Source organism: Anomaloglossus baeobatrachus, unplaced genomic scaffold, assembly GCF_048569485.1.
Source record: "Anomaloglossus baeobatrachus isolate aAnoBae1 unplaced genomic scaffold, aAnoBae1.hap1 Scaffold_5083, whole genome shotgun sequence".
NCBI lineage: Eukaryota > Metazoa > Chordata > Amphibia > Anura > Aromobatidae > Anomaloglossus > Anomaloglossus baeobatrachus.
The window spans coordinates 1-22,859 of NW_027444441.1; the positions used below are offsets into that span (position 1 = coordinate 1).

At 46.3% G+C, this 22,859-nt stretch overlaps 15 non-coding genes across 15 annotated transcripts; all 15 read left to right on the forward strand.

Moving 5' to 3' along the window:
• Positions 1–289: 289 nt before the first annotated feature.
• Positions 290–480, forward strand: LOC142282375 (U2 spliceosomal RNA). Its single transcript, XR_012744294.1, has one exon. It is a non-coding gene; the product is annotated as a U2 spliceosomal RNA (small nuclear RNA).
• Positions 481–1,867: 1,387 nt separating this feature from the next.
• LOC142282387 (U2 spliceosomal RNA) lies at positions 1,868–2,058 on the forward strand. Its single transcript, XR_012744305.1, has one exon. It is a non-coding gene; the product is annotated as a U2 spliceosomal RNA (small nuclear RNA).
• Positions 2,059–3,445: 1,387 nt separating this feature from the next.
• Positions 3,446–3,636, forward strand: LOC142282388 (U2 spliceosomal RNA). The gene has a single exon (XR_012744306.1). It is a non-coding gene; the product is annotated as a U2 spliceosomal RNA (small nuclear RNA).
• Positions 3,637–5,023: 1,387 nt separating this feature from the next.
• Positions 5,024–5,214, forward strand: LOC142282389 (U2 spliceosomal RNA). Its single transcript, XR_012744307.1, has one exon. It is a non-coding gene; the product is annotated as a U2 spliceosomal RNA (small nuclear RNA).
• A 1,387-nt stretch (positions 5,215–6,601) lies between these two features.
• On the forward strand, positions 6,602–6,792 carry LOC142282390 (U2 spliceosomal RNA). Its single transcript, XR_012744308.1, has one exon. It is a non-coding gene; the product is annotated as a U2 spliceosomal RNA (small nuclear RNA).
• Positions 6,793–8,180: 1,388 nt separating this feature from the next.
• Positions 8,181–8,371, forward strand: LOC142282377 (U2 spliceosomal RNA). Its single transcript, XR_012744295.1, has one exon. It is a non-coding gene; the product is annotated as a U2 spliceosomal RNA (small nuclear RNA).
• Positions 8,372–9,758: 1,387 nt separating this feature from the next.
• On the forward strand, positions 9,759–9,949 carry LOC142282378 (U2 spliceosomal RNA). The gene has a single exon (XR_012744296.1). It is a non-coding gene; the product is annotated as a U2 spliceosomal RNA (small nuclear RNA).
• Positions 9,950–11,336: 1,387 nt separating this feature from the next.
• Positions 11,337–11,527, forward strand: LOC142282379 (U2 spliceosomal RNA). The gene has a single exon (XR_012744297.1). It is a non-coding gene; the product is annotated as a U2 spliceosomal RNA (small nuclear RNA).
• Positions 11,528–12,914: 1,387 nt separating this feature from the next.
• Positions 12,915–13,105, forward strand: LOC142282380 (U2 spliceosomal RNA). The gene has a single exon (XR_012744298.1). It is a non-coding gene; the product is annotated as a U2 spliceosomal RNA (small nuclear RNA).
• A 1,387-nt stretch (positions 13,106–14,492) lies between these two features.
• Positions 14,493–14,683, forward strand: LOC142282381 (U2 spliceosomal RNA). The gene has a single exon (XR_012744299.1). It is a non-coding gene; the product is annotated as a U2 spliceosomal RNA (small nuclear RNA).
• A 1,387-nt stretch (positions 14,684–16,070) lies between these two features.
• On the forward strand, positions 16,071–16,261 carry LOC142282382 (U2 spliceosomal RNA). Its single transcript, XR_012744300.1, has one exon. It is a non-coding gene; the product is annotated as a U2 spliceosomal RNA (small nuclear RNA).
• Positions 16,262–17,648: 1,387 nt separating this feature from the next.
• LOC142282383 (U2 spliceosomal RNA) lies at positions 17,649–17,839 on the forward strand. The gene has a single exon (XR_012744301.1). It is a non-coding gene; the product is annotated as a U2 spliceosomal RNA (small nuclear RNA).
• A 1,389-nt stretch (positions 17,840–19,228) lies between these two features.
• Positions 19,229–19,419, forward strand: LOC142282384 (U2 spliceosomal RNA). The gene has a single exon (XR_012744302.1). It is a non-coding gene; the product is annotated as a U2 spliceosomal RNA (small nuclear RNA).
• A 1,387-nt stretch (positions 19,420–20,806) lies between these two features.
• LOC142282385 (U2 spliceosomal RNA) lies at positions 20,807–20,997 on the forward strand. Its single transcript, XR_012744303.1, has one exon. It is a non-coding gene; the product is annotated as a U2 spliceosomal RNA (small nuclear RNA).
• Positions 20,998–22,384: 1,387 nt separating this feature from the next.
• LOC142282386 (U2 spliceosomal RNA) lies at positions 22,385–22,575 on the forward strand. Its single transcript, XR_012744304.1, has one exon. It is a non-coding gene; the product is annotated as a U2 spliceosomal RNA (small nuclear RNA).
• The last annotated feature ends 284 nt before the right edge of the window (positions 22,576–22,859 follow it).

Genomic DNA, 22,859 nt, shown 5'->3' on the forward strand with positions numbered 1-22,859 from the left:
AGGCAACCTGTCCTGTCCGTCTTTTTGTATCGTGAATTGGAAAGACTGCAAGGGGGAGGGGAGTTGCTTGCGCCCTAAAGGAGGAGTTATTCAGATTCATTGCAGTGGGCGGCGGCTGCAAAACGCACCATTCTTCTTGTTTTGGCTCTGCAAAGCAGCCTTTTCAAGGGTTGGCTTGGGTGACAAAATGTCTTGTGTAGGCGTGGGTTTGTCTCCCTCTCGCTCTCTCTCCCTAAGATGTGTCCGGCATAGGCCAGGGTGCCACTCGAGGCCCAAACCAATTCTGGTTATCGCTTCTCGGCCTTTTGGCTAAGATCAAGTGTAGTATCTGTTCTTATCAGTTTAATATCTGATACGTCCCCTATCTGGGGACCATATATTAAATGGATTTTTAGAACAGGGAGATGGAAAAAGAGCTTGCTCTGTCCACTCCACGCATTGACCTGGTATTGCAGTACCTCCAGGAACGGTGCACCCCTTCTTAACCCAGTTTCCAAAAGCAGAACTCAATTCACCTGATTCATATTAGCCCGATTTAATGAATTGGAAGAAAGCATACGTCTTCATATGCACCTCAATTTGGCCCATTCACTTTTCACACTTCCTCCTTTTGTTTTTTATCTTTCACACTTTTGACTTTCTTTATTCATCCAAATAGCAAACTCATCACCACTCAACCTGACCAACTCGGCTATGTCCCCGTGCTGCAGTTCTCTGTCTTATCTAGATCATTTGCAATTGAATGGAATAGATCCCTTTTGGACAAAGTGGATTCACCTGCTGCTGCAGTGACCACAGGTGTGATAACATCTAGAATTGGCATCTGGTGCGATCTCTCCGCTTCCACTCCAAAGAAAGTTACCTGTTTATTCCTATCATGCATTGGTTTTTGGGGTTTTCTTTGAGTAATGATGATCTCTTTAGTAGTCTGTTGGCGCCCTCTCCTGGAGGAATAGTTTGCTTGCTCTTGGACATTCTAAAAGAGAGGTCATGATAGACATTGAGCTTCTGAGCTCAATTGGGGACAGTCATGGGTGATGAATGTTTGCAACCTACTGCGAAGCCTCATACCGCAATATAAGGAACGTCAAATACTAAGAAAGGGCGGCCTATGAAAGAATTACTACTTTCAATAAGTACACTTAAACGGCTAATTGGGAATAGAAAAACTGTAAAAAGCCCTCTGAGAAAGCCCCCCTCTAACCTTTGATAGTAAGCTTTTCTGTAGTCTGCCTGTTGATGTATTTTCCGTTTGAACTGTGCACAACATGAAGAGACGGAACACTGGCGGCTTGTCACAATGCCCCCCGATGACATCACAATAGCGCTGCTGCCTAGAAAACAAGCTGCGCAGAAGAAGTTGTTCTTTGGGTGGGAGGGTGGGCTAGTGGAAGGAGGGGGCAATCTCTTTTTTTCCCGGGTGGTAGGGGGATGACAGGAGAAGGGAAGCGGGTGGTGAGAAAGGTACAGAGGGCAGGGTTTGGGGGCTGGGAAGGAAAGGGAAAAGATTAGGGTTTGGGGATGATGAAAGGGCTTTCTACGGGTAAGGATGGCAAAGGGTGGCAGTGACGGAAAGTCAGGCAACCTGTCCTGTCCGTCTTTTTGTATCGTGAATTGGAAAGACTGCAAGGGGGAGGGGAGTTGCTTGCGCCCTAAAGGAGGAGTTATTCAGATTCATTGCAGTGGGCGGCGGCTGCAAAACGCACCATTCTTCTTGTTTTGGCTCTGCAAAGCAGCCTTTTCAAGGGTTGGCTTGGGTGACAAAATGTCTTGTGTAGGCGTGGGTTTGTCTCCCTCTCGCTCTCTCTCCCTAAGATGTGTCCGGCATAGGCCAGGGTGCCACTCGAGGCCCAAACCAATTCTGGTTATCGCTTCTCGGCCTTTTGGCTAAGATCAAGTGTAGTATCTGTTCTTATCAGTTTAATATCTGATACGTCCCCTATCTGGGGACCATATATTAAATGGATTTTTAGAACAGGGAGATGGAAAAAGAGCTTGCTCTGTCCACTCCACGCATTGACCTGGTATTGCAGTACCTCCAGGAACGGTGCACCCCTTCTTAACCCAGTTTCCAAAAGCAGAACTCAATTCACCTGATTCATATTAGCCCGATTTAATGAATTGGAAGAAAGCATACGTCTTCATATGCACCTCAATTTGGCCCATTCACTTTTCACACTTCCTCCTTTTGTTTTTTATCTTTCACACTTTTGACTTTCTTTATTCATCCAAATAGCAAACTCATCACCACTCAACCTGACCAACTCGGCTATGTCCCCGTGCTGCAGTTCTCTGTCTTATCTAGATCATTTGCAATTGAATGGAATAGATCCCTTTTGGACAAAGTGGATTCACCTGCTGCTGCAGTGACCACAGGTGTGATAACATCTAGAATTGGCATCTGGTGCGATCTCTCCGCTTCCACTCCAAAGAAAGTTACCTGTTTATTCCTATCATGCATTGGTTTTTGGGGTTTTCTTTGAGTAATGATGATCTCTTTAGTAGTCTGTTGGCGCCCTCTCCTGGAGGAATAGTTTGCTTGCTCTTGGACATTCTAAAAGAGAGGTCATGATAGACATTGAGCTTCTGAGCTCAATTGGGGACAGTCATGGGTGATGAATGTTTGCAACCTACTGCGAAGCCTCATACCGCAATATAAGGAACGTCAAATACTAAGAAAGGGCGGCCTATGAAAGAATTACTACTTTCAATAAGTACACTTAAACGGCTAATTGGGAATAGAAAAACTGTAAAAAGCCCTCTGAGAAAGCCCCCCTCTAACCTTTGATAGTAAGCTTTTCTGTAGTCTGCCTGTTGATGTATTTTCCGTTTGAACTGTGCACAACATGAAGAGACGGAACACTGGCGGCTTGTCACAATGCCCCCCGATGACATCACAATAGCGCTGCTGCCTAGAAAACAAGCTGCGCAGAAGAAGTTGTTCTTTGGGTGGGAGGGTGGGCTAGTGGAAGGAGGGGGCAATCTCTTTTTTTCCCGGGTGGTAGGGGGATGACAGGAGAAGGGAAGCGGGTGGTGAGAAAGGTACAGAGGGCAGGGTTTGGGGGCTGGGAAGGAAAGGGAAAAGATTAGGGTTTGGGGATGATGAAAGGGCTTTCTACGGGTAAGGATGGCAAAGGGTGGCAGTGACGGAAAGTCAGGCAACCTGTCCTGTCCGTCTTTTTGTATCGTGAATTGGAAAGACTGCAAGGGGGAGGGGAGTTGCTTGCGCCCTAAAGGAGGAGTTATTCAGATTCATTGCAGTGGGCGGCGGCTGCAAAACGCACCATTCTTCTTGTTTTGGCTCTGCAAAGCAGCCTTTTCAAGGGTTGGCTTGGGTGACAAAATGTCTTGTGTAGGCGTGGGTTTGTCTCCCTCTCGCTCTCTCTCCCTAAGATGTGTCCGGCATAGGCCAGGGTGCCACTCGAGGCCCAAACCAATTCTGGTTATCGCTTCTCGGCCTTTTGGCTAAGATCAAGTGTAGTATCTGTTCTTATCAGTTTAATATCTGATACGTCCCCTATCTGGGGACCATATATTAAATGGATTTTTAGAACAGGGAGATGGAAAAAGAGCTTGCTCTGTCCACTCCACGCATTGACCTGGTATTGCAGTACCTCCAGGAACGGTGCACCCCTTCTTAACCCAGTTTCCAAAAGCAGAACTCAATTCACCTGATTCATATTAGCCCGATTTAATGAATTGGAAGAAAGCATACGTCTTCATATGCACCTCAATTTGGCCCATTCACTTTTCACACTTCCTCCTTTTGTTTTTTATCTTTCACACTTTTGACTTTCTTTATTCATCCAAATAGCAAACTCATCACCACTCAACCTGACCAACTCGGCTATGTCCCCGTGCTGCAGTTCTCTGTCTTATCTAGATCATTTGCAATTGAATGGAATAGATCCCTTTTGGACAAAGTGGATTCACCTGCTGCTGCAGTGACCACAGGTGTGATAACATCTAGAATTGGCATCTGGTGCGATCTCTCCGCTTCCACTCCAAAGAAAGTTACCTGTTTATTCCTATCATGCATTGGTTTTTGGGGTTTTCTTTGAGTAATGATGATCTCTTTAGTAGTCTGTTGGCGCCCTCTCCTGGAGGAATAGTTTGCTTGCTCTTGGACATTCTAAAAGAGAGGTCATGATAGACATTGAGCTTCTGAGCTCAATTGGGGACAGTCATGGGTGATGAATGTTTGCAACCTACTGCGAAGCCTCATACCGCAATATAAGGAACGTCAAATACTAAGAAAGGGCGGCCTATGAAAGAATTACTACTTTCAATAAGTACACTTAAACGGCTAATTGGGAATAGAAAAACTGTAAAAAGCCCTCTGAGAAAGCCCCCCTCTAACCTTTGATAGTAAGCTTTTCTGTAGTCTGCCTGTTGATGTATTTTCCGTTTGAACTGTGCACAACATGAAGAGACGGAACACTGGCGGCTTGTCACAATGCCCCCCGATGACATCACAATAGCGCTGCTGCCTAGAAAACAAGCTGCGCAGAAGAAGTTGTTCTTTGGGTGGGAGGGTGGGCTAGTGGAAGGAGGGGGCAATCTCTTTTTTTCCCGGGTGGTAGGGGGATGACAGGAGAAGGGAAGCGGGTGGTGAGAAAGGTACAGAGGGCAGGGTTTGGGGGCTGGGAAGGAAAGGGAAAAGATTAGGGTTTGGGGATGATGAAAGGGCTTTCTACGGGTAAGGATGGCAAAGGGTGGCAGTGACGGAAAGTCAGGCAACCTGTCCTGTCCGTCTTTTTGTATCGTGAATTGGAAAGACTGCAAGGGGGAGGGGAGTTGCTTGCGCCCTAAAGGAGGAGTTATTCAGATTCATTGCAGTGGGCGGCGGCTGCAAAACGCACCATTCTTCTTGTTTTGGCTCTGCAAAGCAGCCTTTTCAAGGGTTGGCTTGGGTGACAAAATGTCTTGTGTAGGCGTGGGTTTGTCTCCCTCTCGCTCTCTCTCCCTAAGATGTGTCCGGCATAGGCCAGGGTGCCACTCGAGGCCCAAACCAATTCTGGTTATCGCTTCTCGGCCTTTTGGCTAAGATCAAGTGTAGTATCTGTTCTTATCAGTTTAATATCTGATACGTCCCCTATCTGGGGACCATATATTAAATGGATTTTTAGAACAGGGAGATGGAAAAAGAGCTTGCTCTGTCCACTCCACGCATTGACCTGGTATTGCAGTACCTCCAGGAACGGTGCACCCCTTCTTAACCCAGTTTCCAAAAGCAGAACTCAATTCACCTGATTCATATTAGCCCGATTTAATGAATTGGAAGAAAGCATACGTCTTCATATGCACCTCAATTTGGCCCATTCACTTTTCACACTTCCTCCTTTTGTTTTTTATCTTTCACACTTTTGACTTTCTTTATTCATCCAAATAGCAAACTCATCACCACTCAACCTGACCAACTCGGCTATGTCCCCGTGCTGCAGTTCTCTGTCTTATCTAGATCATTTGCAATTGAATGGAATAGATCCCTTTTGGACAAAGTGGATTCACCTGCTGCTGCAGTGACCACAGGTGTGATAACATCTAGAATTGGCATCTGGTGCGATCTCTCCGCTTCCACTCCAAAGAAAGTTACCTGTTTATTCCTATCATGCATTGGTTTTTGGGGTTTTCTTTGAGTAATGATGATCTCTTTAGTAGTCTGTTGGCGCCCTCTCCTGGAGGAATAGTTTGCTTGCTCTTGGACATTCTAAAAGAGAGGTCATGATAGACATTGAGCTTCTGAGCTCAATTGGGGACAGTCATGGGTGATGAATGTTTGCAACCTACTGCGAAGCCTCATACCGCAATATAAGGAACGTCAAATACTAAGAAAGGGCGGCCTATGAAAGAATTACTACTTTCAATAAGTACACTTAAACGGCTAATTGGGAATAGAAAAACTGTAAAAAGCCCTCTGAGAAAGCCCCCCTCTAACCTTTGATAGTAAGCTTTTCTGTAGTCTGCCTGTTGATGTATTTTCCGTTTGAACTGTGCACAACATGAAGAGACGGAACACTGGCGGCTTGTCACAATGCCCCCCGATGACATCACAATAGCGCTGCTGCCTAGAAAACAAGCTGCGCAGAAGAAGTTGTTCTTTGGGTGGGAGGGTGGGCTAGTGGAAGGAGGGGGCAATCTCTTTTTTTCCCGGGTGGTAGGGGGATGACAGGAGAAGGGAAGCGGGTGGTGAGAAAGGTACAGAGGGCAGGGTTTGGGGGCTGGGAAGGAAAGGGAAAAGATTAGGGTTTGGGGATGATGAAAGGGCTTTCTACGGGTAAGGATGGCAAAGGGTGGCAGTGACGGAAAGTCAGGCAACCTGTCCTGTCCGTCTTTTTGTATCGTGAATTGGAAAGACTGCAAGGGGGAGGGGAGTTGCTTGCGCCCTAAAGGAGGAGTTATTCAGATTCATTGCAGTGGGCGGCGGCTGCAAAACGCACCATTCTTCTTGTTTTGGCTCTGCAAAGCAGCCTTTTCAAGGGTTGGCTTGGGTGACAAAATGTCTTGTGTAGGCGTGGGTTTGTCTCCCTCTCGCTCTCTCTCCCTAAGATGTGTCCGGCATAGGCCAGGGTGCCACTCGAGGCCCAAACCAATTCTGGTTATCGCTTCTCGGCCTTTTGGCTAAGATCAAGTGTAGTATCTGTTCTTATCAGTTTAATATCTGATACGTCCCCTATCTGGGGACCATATATTAAATGGATTTTTAGAACAGGGAGATGGAAAAAGAGCTTGCTCTGTCCACTCCACGCATTGACCTGGTATTGCAGTACCTCCAGGAACGGTGCACCCCTTCTTAACCCAGTTTCCAAAAGCAGAACTCAATTCACCTGATTCATATTAGCCCGATTTAATGAATTGGAAGAAAGCATACGTCTTCATATGCACCTCAATTTGGCCCATTCACTTTTCACACTTCCTCCTTTTGTTTTTTATCTTTCACACTTTTGACTTTCTTTATTCATCCAAATAGCAAACTCATCACCACTCAACCTGACCAACTCGGCTATGTCCCCGTGCTGCAGTTCTCTGTCTTATCTAGATCATTTGCAATTGAATGGAATAGATCCCTTTTGGACAAAGTGGATTCACCTGCTGCTGCAGTGACCACAGGTGTGATAACATCTAGAATTGGCATCTGGTGCGATCTCTCCGCTTCCACTCCAAAGAAAGTTACCTGTTTATTCCTATCATGCATTGGTTTTTGGGGTTTTCTTTGAGTAATGATGATCTCTTTAGTAGTCTGTTGGCGCCCTCTCCTGGAGGAATATGTTTGCTTGCTCTTGGACATTCTAAAAGAGAGGTCATGATAGACATTGAGCTTCTGAGCTCAATTGGGGACAGTCATGGGTGATGAATGTTTGCAACCTACTGCGAAGCCTCATACCGCAATATAAGGAACGTCAAATACTAAGAAAGGGCGGCCTATGAAAGAATTACTACTTTCAATAAGTACACTTAAACGGCTAATTGGGAATAGAAAAACTGTAAAAAGCCCTCTGAGAAAGCCCCCCTCTAACCTTTGATAGTAAGCTTTTCTGTAGTCTGCCTGTTGATGTATTTTCCGTTTGAACTGTGCACAACATGAAGAGACGGAACACTGGCGGCTTGTCACAATGCCCCCCGATGACATCACAATAGCGCTGCTGCCTAGAAAACAAGCTGCGCAGAAGAAGTTGTTCTTTGGGTGGGAGGGTGGGCTAGTGGAAGGAGGGGGCAATCTCTTTTTTTCCCGGGTGGTAGGGGGATGACAGGAGAAGGGAAGCGGGTGGTGAGAAAGGTACAGAGGGCAGGGTTTGGGGGCTGGGAAGGAAAGGGAAAAGATTAGGGTTTGGGGATGATGAAAGGGCTTTCTACGGGTAAGGATGGCAAAGGGTGGCAGTGACGGAAAGTCAGGCAACCTGTCCTGTCCGTCTTTTTGTATCGTGAATTGGAAAGACTGCAAGGGGGAGGGGAGTTGCTTGCGCCCTAAAGGAGGAGTTATTCAGATTCATTGCAGTGGGCGGCGGCTGCAAAACGCACCATTCTTCTTGTTTTGGCTCTGCAAAGCAGCCTTTTCAAGGGTTGGCTTGGGTGACAAAATGTCTTGTGTAGGCGTGGGTTTGTCTCCCTCTCGCTCTCTCTCCCTAAGATGTGTCCGGCATAGGCCAGGGTGCCACTCGAGGCCCAAACCAATTCTGGTTATCGCTTCTCGGCCTTTTGGCTAAGATCAAGTGTAGTATCTGTTCTTATCAGTTTAATATCTGATACGTCCCCTATCTGGGGACCATATATTAAATGGATTTTTAGAACAGGGAGATGGAAAAAGAGCTTGCTCTGTCCACTCCACGCATTGACCTGGTATTGCAGTACCTCCAGGAACGGTGCACCCCTTCTTAACCCAGTTTCCAAAAGCAGAACTCAATTCACCTGATTCATATTAGCCCGATTTAATGAATTGGAAGAAAGCATACGTCTTCATATGCACCTCAATTTGGCCCATTCACTTTTCACACTTCCTCCTTTTGTTTTTTATCTTTCACACTTTTGACTTTCTTTATTCATCCAAATAGCAAACTCATCACCACTCAACCTGACCAACTCGGCTATGTCCCCGTGCTGCAGTTCTCTGTCTTATCTAGATCATTTGCAATTGAATGGAATAGATCCCTTTTGGACAAAGTGGATTCACCTGCTGCTGCAGTGACCACAGGTGTGATAACATCTAGAATTGGCATCTGGTGCGATCTCTCCGCTTCCACTCCAAAGAAAGTTACCTGTTTATTCCTATCATGCATTGGTTTTTGGGGTTTTCTTTGAGTAATGATGATCTCTTTAGTAGTCTGTTGGCGCCCTCTCCTGGAGGAATAGTTTGCTTGCTCTTGGACATTCTAAAAGAGAGGTCATGATAGACATTGAGCTTCTGAGCTCAATTGGGGACAGTCATGGGTGATGAATGTTTGCAACCTACTGCGAAGCCTCATACCGCAATATAAGGAACGTCAAATACTAAGAAAGGGCGGCCTATGAAAGAATTACTACTTTCAATAAGTACACTTAAACGGCTAATTGGGAATAGAAAAACTGTAAAAAGCCCTCTGAGAAAGCCCCCCTCTAACCTTTGATAGTAAGCTTTTCTGTAGTCTGCCTGTTGATGTATTTTCCGTTTGAACTGTGCACAACATGAAGAGACGGAACACTGGCGGCTTGTCACAATGCCCCCCGATGACATCACAATAGCGCTGCTGCCTAGAAAACAAGCTGCGCAGAAGAAGTTGTTCTTTGGGTGGGAGGGTGGGCTAGTGGAAGGAGGGGGCAATCTCTTTTTTTCCCGGGTGGTAGGGGGATGACAGGAGAAGGGAAGCGGGTGGTGAGAAAGGTACAGAGGGCAGGGTTTGGGGGCTGGGAAGGAAAGGGAAAAGATTAGGGTTTGGGGATGATGAAAGGGCTTTCTACGGGTAAGGATGGCAAAGGGTGGCAGTGACGGAAAGTCAGGCAACCTGTCCTGTCCGTCTTTTTGTATCGTGAATTGGAAAGACTGCAAGGGGGAGGGGAGTTGCTTGCGCCCTAAAGGAGGAGTTATTCAGATTCATTGCAGTGGGCGGCGGCTGCAAAACGCACCATTCTTCTTGTTTTGGCTCTGCAAAGCAGCCTTTTCAAGGGTTGGCTTGGGTGACAAAATGTCTTGTGTAGGCGTGGGTTTGTCTCCCTCTCGCTCTCTCTCCCTAAGATGTGTCCGGCATAGGCCAGGGTGCCACTCGAGGCCCAAACCAATTCTGGTTATCGCTTCTCGGCCTTTTGGCTAAGATCAAGTGTAGTATCTGTTCTTATCAGTTTAATATCTGATACGTCCCCTATCTGGGGACCATATATTAAATGGATTTTTAGAACAGGGAGATGGAAAAAGAGCTTGCTCTGTCCACTCCACGCATTGACCTGGTATTGCAGTACCTCCAGGAACGGTGCACCCCTTCTTAACCCAGTTTCCAAAAGCAGAACTCAATTCACCTGATTCATATTAGCCCGATTTAATGAATTGGAAGAAAGCATACGTCTTCATATGCACCTCAATTTGGCCCATTCACTTTTCACACTTCCTCCTTTTGTTTTTTATCTTTCACACTTTTGACTTTCTTTATTCATCCAAATAGCAAACTCATCACCACTCAACCTGACCAACTCGGCTATGTCCCCGTGCTGCAGTTCTCTGTCTTATCTAGATCATTTGCAATTGAATGGAATAGATCCCTTTTGGACAAAGTGGATTCACCTGCTGCTGCAGTGACCACAGGTGTGATAACATCTAGAATTGGCATCTGGTGCGATCTCTCCGCTTCCACTCCAAAGAAAGTTACCTGTTTATTCCTATCATGCATTGGTTTTTGGGGTTTTCTTTGAGTAATGATGATCTCTTTAGTAGTCTGTTGGCGCCCTCTCCTGGAGGAATAGTTTGCTTGCTCTTGGACATTCTAAAAGAGAGGTCATGATAGACATTGAGCTTCTGAGCTCAATTGGGGACAGTCATGGGTGATGAATGTTTGCAACCTACTGCGAAGCCTCATACCGCAATATAAGGAACGTCAAATACTAAGAAAGGGCGGCCTATGAAAGAATTACTACTTTCAATAAGTACACTTAAACGGCTAATTGGGAATAGAAAAACTGTAAAAAGCCCTCTGAGAAAGCCCCCCTCTAACCTTTGATAGTAAGCTTTTCTGTAGTCTGCCTGTTGATGTATTTTCCGTTTGAACTGTGCACAACATGAAGAGACGGAACACTGGCGGCTTGTCACAATGCCCCCCGATGACATCACAATAGCGCTGCTGCCTAGAAAACAAGCTGCGCAGAAGAAGTTGTTCTTTGGGTGGGAGGGTGGGCTAGTGGAAGGAGGGGGCAATCTCTTTTTTTCCCGGGTGGTAGGGGGATGACAGGAGAAGGGAAGCGGGTGGTGAGAAAGGTACAGAGGGCAGGGTTTGGGGGCTGGGAAGGAAAGGGAAAAGATTAGGGTTTGGGGATGATGAAAGGGCTTTCTACGGGTAAGGATGGCAAAGGGTGGCAGTGACGGAAAGTCAGGCAACCTGTCCTGTCCGTCTTTTTGTATCGTGAATTGGAAAGACTGCAAGGGGGAGGGGAGTTGCTTGCGCCCTAAAGGAGGAGTTATTCAGATTCATTGCAGTGGGCGGCGGCTGCAAAACGCACCATTCTTCTTGTTTTGGCTCTGCAAAGCAGCCTTTTCAAGGGTTGGCTTGGGTGACAAAATGTCTTGTGTAGGCGTGGGTTTGTCTCCCTCTCGCTCTCTCTCCCTAAGATGTGTCCGGCATAGGCCAGGGTGCCACTCGAGGCCCAAACCAATTCTGGTTATCGCTTCTCGGCCTTTTGGCTAAGATCAAGTGTAGTATCTGTTCTTATCAGTTTAATATCTGATACGTCCCCTATCTGGGGACCATATATTAAATGGATTTTTAGAACAGGGAGATGGAAAAAGAGCTTGCTCTGTCCACTCCACGCATTGACCTGGTATTGCAGTACCTCCAGGAACGGTGCACCCCTTCTTAACCCAGTTTCCAAAAGCAGAACTCAATTCACCTGATTCATATTAGCCCGATTTAATGAATTGGAAGAAAGCATACGTCTTCATATGCACCTCAATTTGGCCCATTCACTTTTCACACTTCCTCCTTTTGTTTTTTATCTTTCACACTTTTGACTTTCTTTATTCATCCAAATAGCAAACTCATCACCACTCAACCTGACCAACTCGGCTATGTCCCCGTGCTGCAGTTCTCTGTCTTATCTAGATCATTTGCAATTGAATGGAATAGATCCCTTTTGGACAAAGTGGATTCACCTGCTGCTGCAGTGACCACAGGTGTGATAACATCTAGAATTGGCATCTGGTGCGATCTCTCCGCTTCCACTCCAAAGAAAGTTACCTGTTTATTCCTATCATGCATTGGTTTTTGGGGTTTTCTTTGAGTAATGATGATCTCTTTAGTAGTCTGTTGGCGCCCTCTCCTGGAGGAATAGTTTGCTTGCTCTTGGACATTCTAAAAGAGAGGTCATGATAGACATTGAGCTTCTGAGCTCAATTGGGGACAGTCATGGGTGATGAATGTTTGCAACCTACTGCGAAGCCTCATACCGCAATATAAGGAACGTCAAATACTAAGAAAGGGCGGCCTATGAAAGAATTACTACTTTCAATAAGTACACTTAAACGGCTAATTGGGAATAGAAAAACTGTAAAAAGCCCTCTGAGAAAGCCCCCCTCTAACCTTTGATAGTAAGCTTTTCTGTAGTCTGCCTGTTGATGTATTTTCCGTTTGAACTGTGCACAACATGAAGAGACGGAACACTGGCGGCTTGTCACAATGCCCCCCGATGACATCACAATAGCGCTGCTGCCTAGAAAACAAGCTGCGCAGAAGAAGTTGTTCTTTGGGTGGGAGGGTGGGCTAGTGGAAGGAGGGGGCAATCTCTTTTTTTCCCGGGTGGTAGGGGGATGACAGGAGAAGGGAAGCGGGTGGTGAGAAAGGTACAGAGGGCAGGGTTTGGGGGCTGGGAAGGAAAGGGAAAAGATTAGGGTTTGGGGATGATGAAAGGGCTTTCTACGGGTAAGGATGGCAAAGGGTGGCAGTGACGGAAAGTCAGGCAACCTGTCCTGTCCGTCTTTTTGTATCGTGAATTGGAAAGACTGCAAGGGGGAGGGGAGTTGCTTGCGCCCTAAAGGAGGAGTTATTCAGATTCATTGCAGTGGGCGGCGGCTGCAAAACGCACCATTCTTCTTGTTTTGGCTCTGCAAAGCAGCCTTTTCAAGGGTTGGCTTGGGTGACAAAATGTCTTGTGTAGGCGTGGGTTTGTCTCCCTCTCGCTCTCTCTCCCTAAGATGTGTCCGGCATAGGCCAGGGTGCCACTCGAGGCCCAAACCAATTCTGGTTATCGCTTCTCGGCCTTTTGGCTAAGATCAAGTGTAGTATCTGTTCTTATCAGTTTAATATCTGATACGTCCCCTATCTGGGGACCATATATTAAATGGATTTTTAGAACAGGGAGATGGAAAAAGAGCTTGCTCTGTCCACTCCACGCATTGACCTGGTATTGCAGTACCTCCAGGAACGGTGCACCCCTTCTTAACCCAGTTTCCAAAAGCAGAACTCAATTCACCTGATTCATATTAGCCCGATTTAATGAATTGGAAGAAAGCATACGTCTTCATATGCACCTCAATTTGGCCCATTCACTTTTCACACTTCCTCCTTTTGTTTTTTATCTTTCACACTTTTGACTTTCTTTATTCATCCAAATAGCAAACTCATCACCACTCAACCTGACCAACTCGGCTATGTCCCCGTGCTGCAGTTCTCTGTCTTATCTAGATCATTTGCAATTGAATGGAATAGATCCCTTTTGGACAAAGTGGATTCACCTGCTGCTGCAGTGACCACAGGTGTGATAACATCTAGAATTGGCATCTGGTGCGATCTCTCCGCTTCCACTCCAAAGAAAGTTACCTGTTTATTCCTATCATGCATTGGTTTTTGGGGTTTTCTTTGAGTAATGATGATCTCTTTAGTAGTCTGTTGGCGCCCTCTCCTGGAGGAATAGTTTGCTTGCTCTTGGACATTCTAAAAGAGAGGTCATGATAGACATTGAGCTTCTGAGCTCAATTGGGGACAGTCATGGGTGATGAATGTTTGCAACCTACTGCGAAGCCTCATACCGCAATATAAGGAACGTCAAATACTAAGAAAGGGCGGCCTATGAAAGAATTACTACTTTCAATAAGTACACTTAAACGGCTAATTGGGAATAGAAAAACTGTAAAAAGCCCTCTGAGAAAGCCCCCCTCTAACCTTTGATAGTAAGCTTTTCTGTAGTCTGCCTGTTGATGTATTTTCCGTTTGAACTGTGCACAACATGAAGAGACGGAACACTGGCGGCTTGTCACAATGCCCCCCGATGACATCACAATAGCGCTGCTGCCTAGAAAACAAGCTGCGCAGAAGAAGTTGTTCTTTGGGTGGGAGGGTGGGCTAGTGGAAGGAGGGGGCAATCTCTTTTTTTCCCGGGTGGTAGGGGGATGACAGGAGAAGGGAAGCGGGTGGTGAGAAAGGTACAGAGGGCAGGGTTTGGGGGCTGGGAAGGAAAGGGAAAAGATTAGGGTTTGGGGATGATGAAAGGGCTTTCTACGGGTAAGGATGGCAAAGGGTGGCAGTGACGGAAAGTCAGGCAACCTGTCCTGTCCGTCTTTTTGTATCGTGAATTGGAAAGACTGCAAGGGGGAGGGGAGTTGCTTGCGCCCTAAAGGAGGAGTTATTCAGATTCATTGCAGTGGGCGGCGGCTGCAAAACGCACCATTCTTCTTGTTTTGGCTCTGCAAAGCAGCCTTTTCAAGGGTTGGCTTGGGTGACAAAATGTCTTGTGTAGGCGTGGGTTTGTCTCCCTCTCGCTCTCTCTCCCTAAGATGTGTCCGGCATAGGCCAGGGTGCCACTCGAGGCCCAAACCAATTCTGGTTATCGCTTCTCGGCCTTTTGGCTAAGATCAAGTGTAGTATCTGTTCTTATCAGTTTAATATCTGATACGTCCCCTATCTGGGGACCATATATTAAATGGATTTTTAGAACAGGGAGATGGAAAAAGAGCTTGCTCTGTCCACTCCACGCATTGACCTGGTATTGCAGTACCTCCAGGAACGGTGCACCCCTTCTTAACCCAGTTTCCAAAAGCAGAACTCAATTCACCTGATTCATATTAGCCCGATTTAATGAATTGGAAGAAAGCATACGTCTTCATATGCACCTCAATTTGGCCCATTCACTTTTCACACTTCCTCCTTTTGTTTTTTATCTTTCACACTTTTGACTTTCTTTATTCATCCAAATAGCAAACTCATCACCACTCAACCTGACCAACTCGGCTATGTCCCCGTGCTGCAGTTCTCTGTCTTATCTAGATCATTTGCAATTGAATGGAATAGATCCCTTTTGGACAAAGTGGATTCACCTGCTGCTGCAGTGACCACAGGTGTGATAACATTTAGAATTGGCATCTGGTGCGATCTCTCCGCTTCCACTCCAAAGAAAGTTACCTGTTTATTCCTATCATGCATTGGTTTTTGGGGTTTTCTTTGAGTAATGATGATCTCTTTAGTAGTCTGTTGGCGCCCTCTCCTGGAGGAATAGTTTGCTTGCTCTTGGACATTCTAAAAGAGAGGTCATGATAGACATTGAGCTTCTGAGCTCAATTGGGGACAGTCATGGGTGATGAATGTTTGCAACCTACTGCGAAGCCTCATACCGCAATATAAGGAACGTCAAATACTAAGAAAGGGCGGCCTATGAAAGAATTACTACTTTCAATAAGTACACTTAAACGGCTAATTGGGAATAGAAAAACTGTAAAAAGCCCTCTGAGAAAGCCCCCCTCTAACCTTTGATAGTAAGCTTTTCTGTAGTCTGCCTGTTGATGTATTTTCCGTTTGAACTGTGCACAACATGAAGAGACGGAACACTGGCGGCTTGTCACAATGCCCCCCGATGACATCACAATAGCGCTGCTGCCTAGAAAACAAGCTGCGCAGAAGAAGTTGTTCTTTGGGTGGGAGGGTGGGCTAGTGGAAGGAGGGGGCAATCTCTTTTTTTCCCGGGTGGTAGGGGGATGACAGGAGAAGGGAAGCGGGTGGTGAGAAAGGTACAGAGGGCAGGGTTTGGGGGCTGGGAAGGAAAGGGAAAAGATTAGGGTTTGGGGATGATGAAAGGGCTTTCTACGGGTAAGGATGGCAAAGGGTGGCAGTGACGGAAAGTCAGGCAACCTGTCCTGTCCGTCTTTTTGTATCGTGAATTGGAAAGACTGCAAGGGGGAGGGGAGTTGCTTGCGCCCTAAAGGAGGAGTTATTCAGATTCATTGCAGTGGGCGGCGGCTGCAAAACGCACCATTCTTCTTGTTTTGGCTCTGCAAAGCAGCCTTTTCAAGGGTTGGCTTGGGTGACAAAATGTCTTGTGTAGGCGTGGGTTTGTCTCCCTCTCGCTCTCTCTCCCTAAGATGTGTCCGGCATAGGCCAGGGTGCCACTCGAGGCCCAAACCAATTCTGGTTATCGCTTCTCGGCCTTTTGGCTAAGATCAAGTGTAGTATCTGTTCTTATCAGTTTAATATCTGATACGTCCCCTATCTGGGGACCATATATTAAATGGATTTTTAGAACAGGGAGATGGAAAAAGAGCTTGCTCTGTCCACTCCACGCATTGACCTGGTATTGCAGTACCTCCAGGAACGGTGCACCCCTTCTTAACCCAGTTTCCAAAAGCAGAACTCAATTCACCTGATTCATATTAGCCCGATTTAATGAATTGGAAGAAAGCATACGTCTTCATATGCACCTCAATTTGGCCCATTCACTTTTCACACTTCCTCCTTTTGTTTTTTATCTTTCACACTTTTGACTTTCTTTATTCATCCAAATAGCAAACTCATCACCACTCAACCTGACCAACTCGGCTATGTCCCCGTGCTGCAGTTCTCTGTCTTATCTAGATCATTTGCAATTGAATGGAATAGATCCCTTTTGGACAAAGTGGATTCACCTGCTGCTGCAGTGACCACAGGTGTGATAACATCTAGAATTGGCATCTGGTGCGATCTCTCCGCTTCCACTCCAAAGAAAGTTACCTGTTTATTCCTATCATGCATTGGTTTTTGGGGTTTTCTTTGAGTAATGATGATCTCTTTAGTAGTCTGTTGGCGCCCTCTCCTGGAGGAATAGTTTGCTTGCTCTTGGACATTCTAAAAGAGAGGTCATGATAGACATTGAGCTTCTGAGCTCAATTGGGGACAGTCATGGGTGATGAATGTTTGCAACCTACTGCGAAGCCTCATACCGCAATATAAGGAACGTCAAATACTAAGAAAGGGCGGCCTATGAAAGAATTACTACTTTCAATAAGTACACTTAAACGGCTAATTGGGAATAGAAAAACTGTAAAAAGCCCTCTGAGAAAGCCCCCCTCTAACCTTTGATAGTAAGCTTTTCTGTAGTCTGCCTGTTGATGTATTTTCCGTTTGAACTGTGCACAACATGAAGAGACGGAACACTGGCGGCTTGTCACAATGCCCCCCGATGACATCACAATAGCGCTGCTGCCTAGAAAACAAGCTGCGCAGAAGAAGTTGTTCTTTGGGTGGGAGGGTGGGCTAGTGGAAGGAGGGGGCAATCTCTTTTTTTCCCGGGTGGTAGGGGGATGACAGGAGAAGGGAAGCGGGTGGTGAGAAAGGTACAGAGGGCAGGGTTTGGGGGCTGGGAAGGAAAGGGAAAAGATTAGGGTTTGGGGATGATGAAAGGGCTTTCTACGGGTAAGGATGGCAAAGGGTGGCAGTGACGGAAAGTCAGGCAACCTGTCCTGTCCGTCTTTTTGTATCGTGAATTGGAAAGACTGCAAGGGGGAGGGGAGTTGCTTGCGCCCTAAAGGAGGAGTTATTCAGATTCATTGCAGTGGGCGGCGGCTGCAAAACGCACCATTCTTCTTGTTTTGGCTCTGCAAAGCAGCCTTTTCAAGGGTTGGCTTGGGTGACAAAATGTCTTGTGTAGGCGTGGGTTTGTCTCCCTCTCGCTCTCTCTCCCTAAGATGTGTCCGGCATAGGCCAGGGTGCCACTCGAGGCCCAAACCAATTCTGGTTATCGCTTCTCGGCCTTTTGGCTAAGATCAAGTGTAGTATCTGTTCTTATCAGTTTAATATCTGATACGTCCCCTATCTGGGGACCATATATTAAATGGATTTTTAGAACAGGGAGATGGAAAAAGAGCTTGCTCTGTCCACTCCACGCATTGACCTGGTATTGCAGTACCTCCAGGAACGGTGCACCCCTTCTTAACCCAGTTTCCAAAAGCAGAACTCAATTCACCTGATTCATATTAGCCCGATTTAATGAATTGGAAGAAAGCATACGTCTTCATATGCACCTCAATTTGGCCCATTCACTTTTCACACTTCCTCCTTTTGTTTTTTATCTTTCACACTTTTGACTTTCTTTATTCATCCAAATAGCAAACTCATCACCACTCAACCTGACCAACTCGGCTATGTCCCCGTGCTGCAGTTCTCTGTCTTATCTAGATCATTTGCAATTGAATGGAATAGATCCCTTTTGGACAAAGTGGATTCACCTGCTGCTGCAGTGACCACAGGTGTGATAACATCTAGAATTGGCATCTGGTGCGATCTCTCCGCTTCCACTCCAAAGAAAGTTACCTGTTTATTCCTATCATGCATTGGTTTTTGGGGTTTTCTTTGAGTAATGATGATCTCTTTAGTAGTCTGTTGGCGCCCTCTCCTGGAGGAATAGTTTGCTTGCTCTTGGACATTCTAAAAGAGAGGTCATGATAGACATTGAGCTTCTGAGCTCAATTGGGGACAGTCATGGGTGATGAATGTTTGCAACCTACTGCGAAGCCTCATACCGCAATATAAGGGGAACGTCAAATACTAAGAAAGGGCGGCCTATGAAAGAATTACTACTTTCAATAAGTACACTTAAACGGCTAATTGGGAATAGAAAAACTGTAAAAAGCCCTCTGAGAAAGCCCCCCTCTAACCTTTGATAGTAAGCTTTTCTGTAGTCTGCCTGTTGATGTATTTTCCGTTTGAACTGTGCACAACATGAAGAGACGGAACACTGGCGGCTTGTCACAATGCCCCCCGATGACATCACAATAGCGCTGCTGCCTAGAAAACAAGCTGCGCAGAAGAAGTTGTTCTTTGGGTGGGAGGGTGGGCTAGTGGAAGGAGGGGGCAATCTCTTTTTTTCCCGGGTGGTAGGGGGATGACAGGAGAAGGGAAGCGGGTGGTGAGAAAGGTACAGAGGGCAGGGTTTGGGGGCTGGGAAGGAAAGGGAAAAGATTAGGGTTTGGGGATGATGAAAGGGCTTTCTACGGGTAAGGATGGCAAAGGGTGGCAGTGACGGAAAGTCAGGCAACCTGTCCTGTCCGTCTTTTTGTATCGTGAATTGGAAAGACTGCAAGGGGGAGGGGAGTTGCTTGCGCCCTAAAGGAGGAGTTATTCAGATTCATTGCAGTGGGCGGCGGCTGCAAAACGCACCATTCTTCTTGTTTTGGCTCTGCAAAGCAGCCTTTTCAAGGGTTGGCTTGGGTGACAAAATGTCTTGTGTAGGCGTGGGTTTGTCTCCCTCTCGCTCTCTCTCCCTAAGATGTGTCCGGCATAGGCCAGGGTGCCACTCGAGGCCCAAACCAATTCTGGTTATCGCTTCTCGGCCTTTTGGCTAAGATCAAGTGTAGTATCTGTTCTTATCAGTTTAATATCTGATACGTCCCCTATCTGGGGACCATATATTAAATGGATTTTTAGAACAGGGAGATGGAAAAAGAGCTTGCTCTGTCCACTCCACGCATTGACCTGGTATTGCAGTACCTCCAGGAACGGTGCACCCCTTCTTAACCCAGTTTCCAAAAGCAGAACTCAATTCACCTGATTCATATTAGCCCGATTTAATGAATTGGAAGAAAGCATACGTCTTCATATGCACCTCAATTTGGCCCATTCACTTTTCACACTTCCTCCTTTTGTTTTTTATCTTTCACACTTTTGACTTTCTTTATTCATCCAAATAGCAAACTCATCACCACTCAACCTGACCAACTCGGCTATGTCCCCGTGCTGCAGTTCTCTGTCTTATCTAGATCATTTGCAATTGAATGGAATAGATCCCTTTTGGACAAAGTGGATTCACCTGCTGCTGCAGTGACCACAGGTGTGATAACATCTAGAATTGGCATCTGGTGCGATCTCTCCGCTTCCACTCCAAAGAAAGTTACCTGTTTATTCCTATCATGCATTGGTTTTTGGGGTTTTCTTTGAGTAATGATGATCTCTTTAGTAGTCTGTTGGCGCCCTCTCCTGGAGGAATAGTTTGCTTGCTCTTGGACATTCTAAAAGAGAGGTCATGATAGACATTGAGCTTCTGAGCTCAATTGGGGACAGTCATGGGTGATGAATGTTTGCAACCTACTGCGAAGCCTCATACCGCAATATAAGGAACGTCAAATACTAAGAAAGGGCGGCCTATGAAAGAATTACTACTTTCAATAAGTACACTTAAACGGCTAATTGGGAATAGAAAAACTGTAAAAAGCCCTCTGAGAAAGCCCCCCTCTAACCTTTGATAGTAAGCTTTTCTGTAGTCTGCCTGTTGATGTATTTTCCGTTTGAACTGTGCACAACATGAAGAGACGGAACACTGGCGGCTTGTCACAATGCCCCCCGATGACATCACAATAGCGCTGCTGCCTAGAAAACAAGCTGCGCAGAAGAAGTTGTTCTTTGGGTGGGAGGGTGGGCTAGTGGAAGGAGGGGGCAATCTCTTTTTTTCCCGGGTGGTAGGGGGATGACAGGAGAAGGGAAGCGGGTGGTGAGAAAGGTACAGAGGGCCGGGTTTGGGGGCTGGGAAGGAAAGGGAAAAGATTAGGGTTTGGGGATGATGAAAGGGCTTTCTACGGGTAAGGATGGCAAAGGGTGGCAGTGACGGAAAGTCAGGCAACCTGTCCTGTCCGTCTTTTTGTATCGTGAATTGGAAAGACTGCAAGGGGGAGGGGAGTTGCTTGCGCCCTAAAGGAGGAGTTATTCAGATTCATTGCAGTGGGCGGCGGCTGCAAAACGCACCATTCTTCTTGTTTTGGCTCTGCAAAGCAGCCTTTTCAAGGGTTGGCTTGGGTGACAAAATGTCTTGTGTAGGCGTGGGTTTGTCTCCCTCTCGCTCTCTCTCCCTAAGATGTGTCCGGCATAGGCCAGGGTGCCACTCGAGGCCCAAACCAATTCTGGTTATCGCTTCTCGGCCTTTTGGCTAAGATCAAGTGTAGTATCTGTTCTTATCAGTTTAATATCTGATACGTCCCCTATCTGGGGACCATATATTAAATGGATTTTTAGAACAGGGAGATGGAAAAAGAGCTTGCTCTGTCCACTCCACGCATTGACCTGGTATTGCAGTACCTCCAGGAACGGTGCACCCCTTCTTAACCCAGTTTCCAAAAGCAGAACTCAATTCACCTGATTCATATTAGCCCGATTTAATGAATTGGAAGAAAGCATACGTCTTCATATGCACCTCAATTTGGCCCATTCACTTTTCACACTTCCTCCTTTTGTTTTTTATCTTTCACACTTTTGACTTTCTTTATTCATCCAAATAGCAAACTCATCACCACTCAACCTGACCAACTCGGCTATGTCCCCGTGCTGCAGTTCTCTGTCTTATCTAGATCATTTGCAATTGAATGGAATAGATCCCTTTTGGACAAAGTGGATTCACCTGCTGCTGCAGTGACCACAGGTGTGATAACATCTAGAATTGGCATCTGGTGCGATCTCTCCGCTTCCACTCCAAAGAAAGTTACCTGTTTATTCCTATCATGCATTGGTTTTTGGGGTTTTCTTTGAGTAATGATGATCTCTTTAGTAGTCTGTTGGCGCCCTCTCCTGGAGGAATAGTTTGCTTGCTCTTGGACATTCTAAAAGAGAGGTCATGATAGACATTGAGCTTCTGAGCTCAATTGGGGACAGTCATGGGTGATGAATGTTTGCAACCTACTGCGAAGCCTCATACCGCAATATAAGGAACGTCAAATACTAAGAAAGGGCGGCCTATGAAAGAATTACTACTTTCAATAAGTACACTTAAACGGCTAATTGGGAATAGAAAAACTGTAAAAAGCCCTCTGAGAAAGCCCCCCTCTAACCTTTGATAGTAAGCTTTTCTGTAGTCTGCCTGTTGATGTATTTTCCGTTTGAACTGTGCACAACATGAAGAGACGGAACACTGGCGGCTTGTCACAATGCCCCCCGATGACATCACAATAGCGCTGCTGCCTAGAAAACAAGCTGCGCAGAAGAAGTTGTTCTTTGGGTGGGAGGGTGGGCTAGTGGAAGGAGGGGGCAATCTCTTTTTTTCCCGGGTGGTAGGGGGATGACAGGAGAAGGGAAGCGGGTGGTGAGAAAGGTACAGAGGGCAGGGTTTGGGGGCTGGGAAGGAAAGGGAAAAGATTAGGGTTTGGGGATGATGAAAGGGCTTTCTACGGGTAAGGATGGCAAAGGGTGGCAGTGACGGAAAGTCAGGCAACCTGTCCTGTCCGTCTTTTTGTATCGTGAATTGGAAAGACTGCAAGGGGGAGGGGAGTTGCTTGCGCCCTAAAGGAGGAGTTATTCAGATTCATTGCAGTGGGCGGCGGCTGCAAAACGCACCATTCTTCTTGTTTTGGCTCTGCAAAGCAGCCTTTTCAAGGGTTGGCTTGGGTGACAAAATGTCTTGTGTAGGCGTGGGTTTGTCTCCCTCTCGCTCTCTCTCCCTAAGATGTGTCCGGCATAGGCCAGGGTGCCACTCGAGGCCCAAACCAATTCTGGTTATCGCTTCTCGGCCTTTTGGCTAAGATCAAGTGTAGTATCTGTTCTTATCAGTTTAATATCTGATACGTCCCCTATCTGGGGACCATATATTAAATGGATTTTTAGAACAGGGAGATGGAAAAAGAGCTTGCTCTGTCCACTCCACGCATTGACCTGGTATTGCAGTACCTCCAGGAACGGTGCACCCCTTCTTAACCCAGTTTCCAAAAGCAGAACTCAATTCACCTGATTCATATTAGCCCGATTTAATGAATTGGAAGAAAGCATACGTCTTCATATGCACCTCAATTTGGCCCATTCACTTTTCACACTTCCTCCTTTTGTTTTTTATCTTTCACACTTTTGACTTTCTTTATTCATCCAAATAGCAAACTCATCACCACTCAACCTGACCAACTCGGCTATGTCCCCGTGCTGCAGTTCTCTGTCTTATCTAGATCATTTGCAATTGAATGGAATAGATCCCTTTTGGAC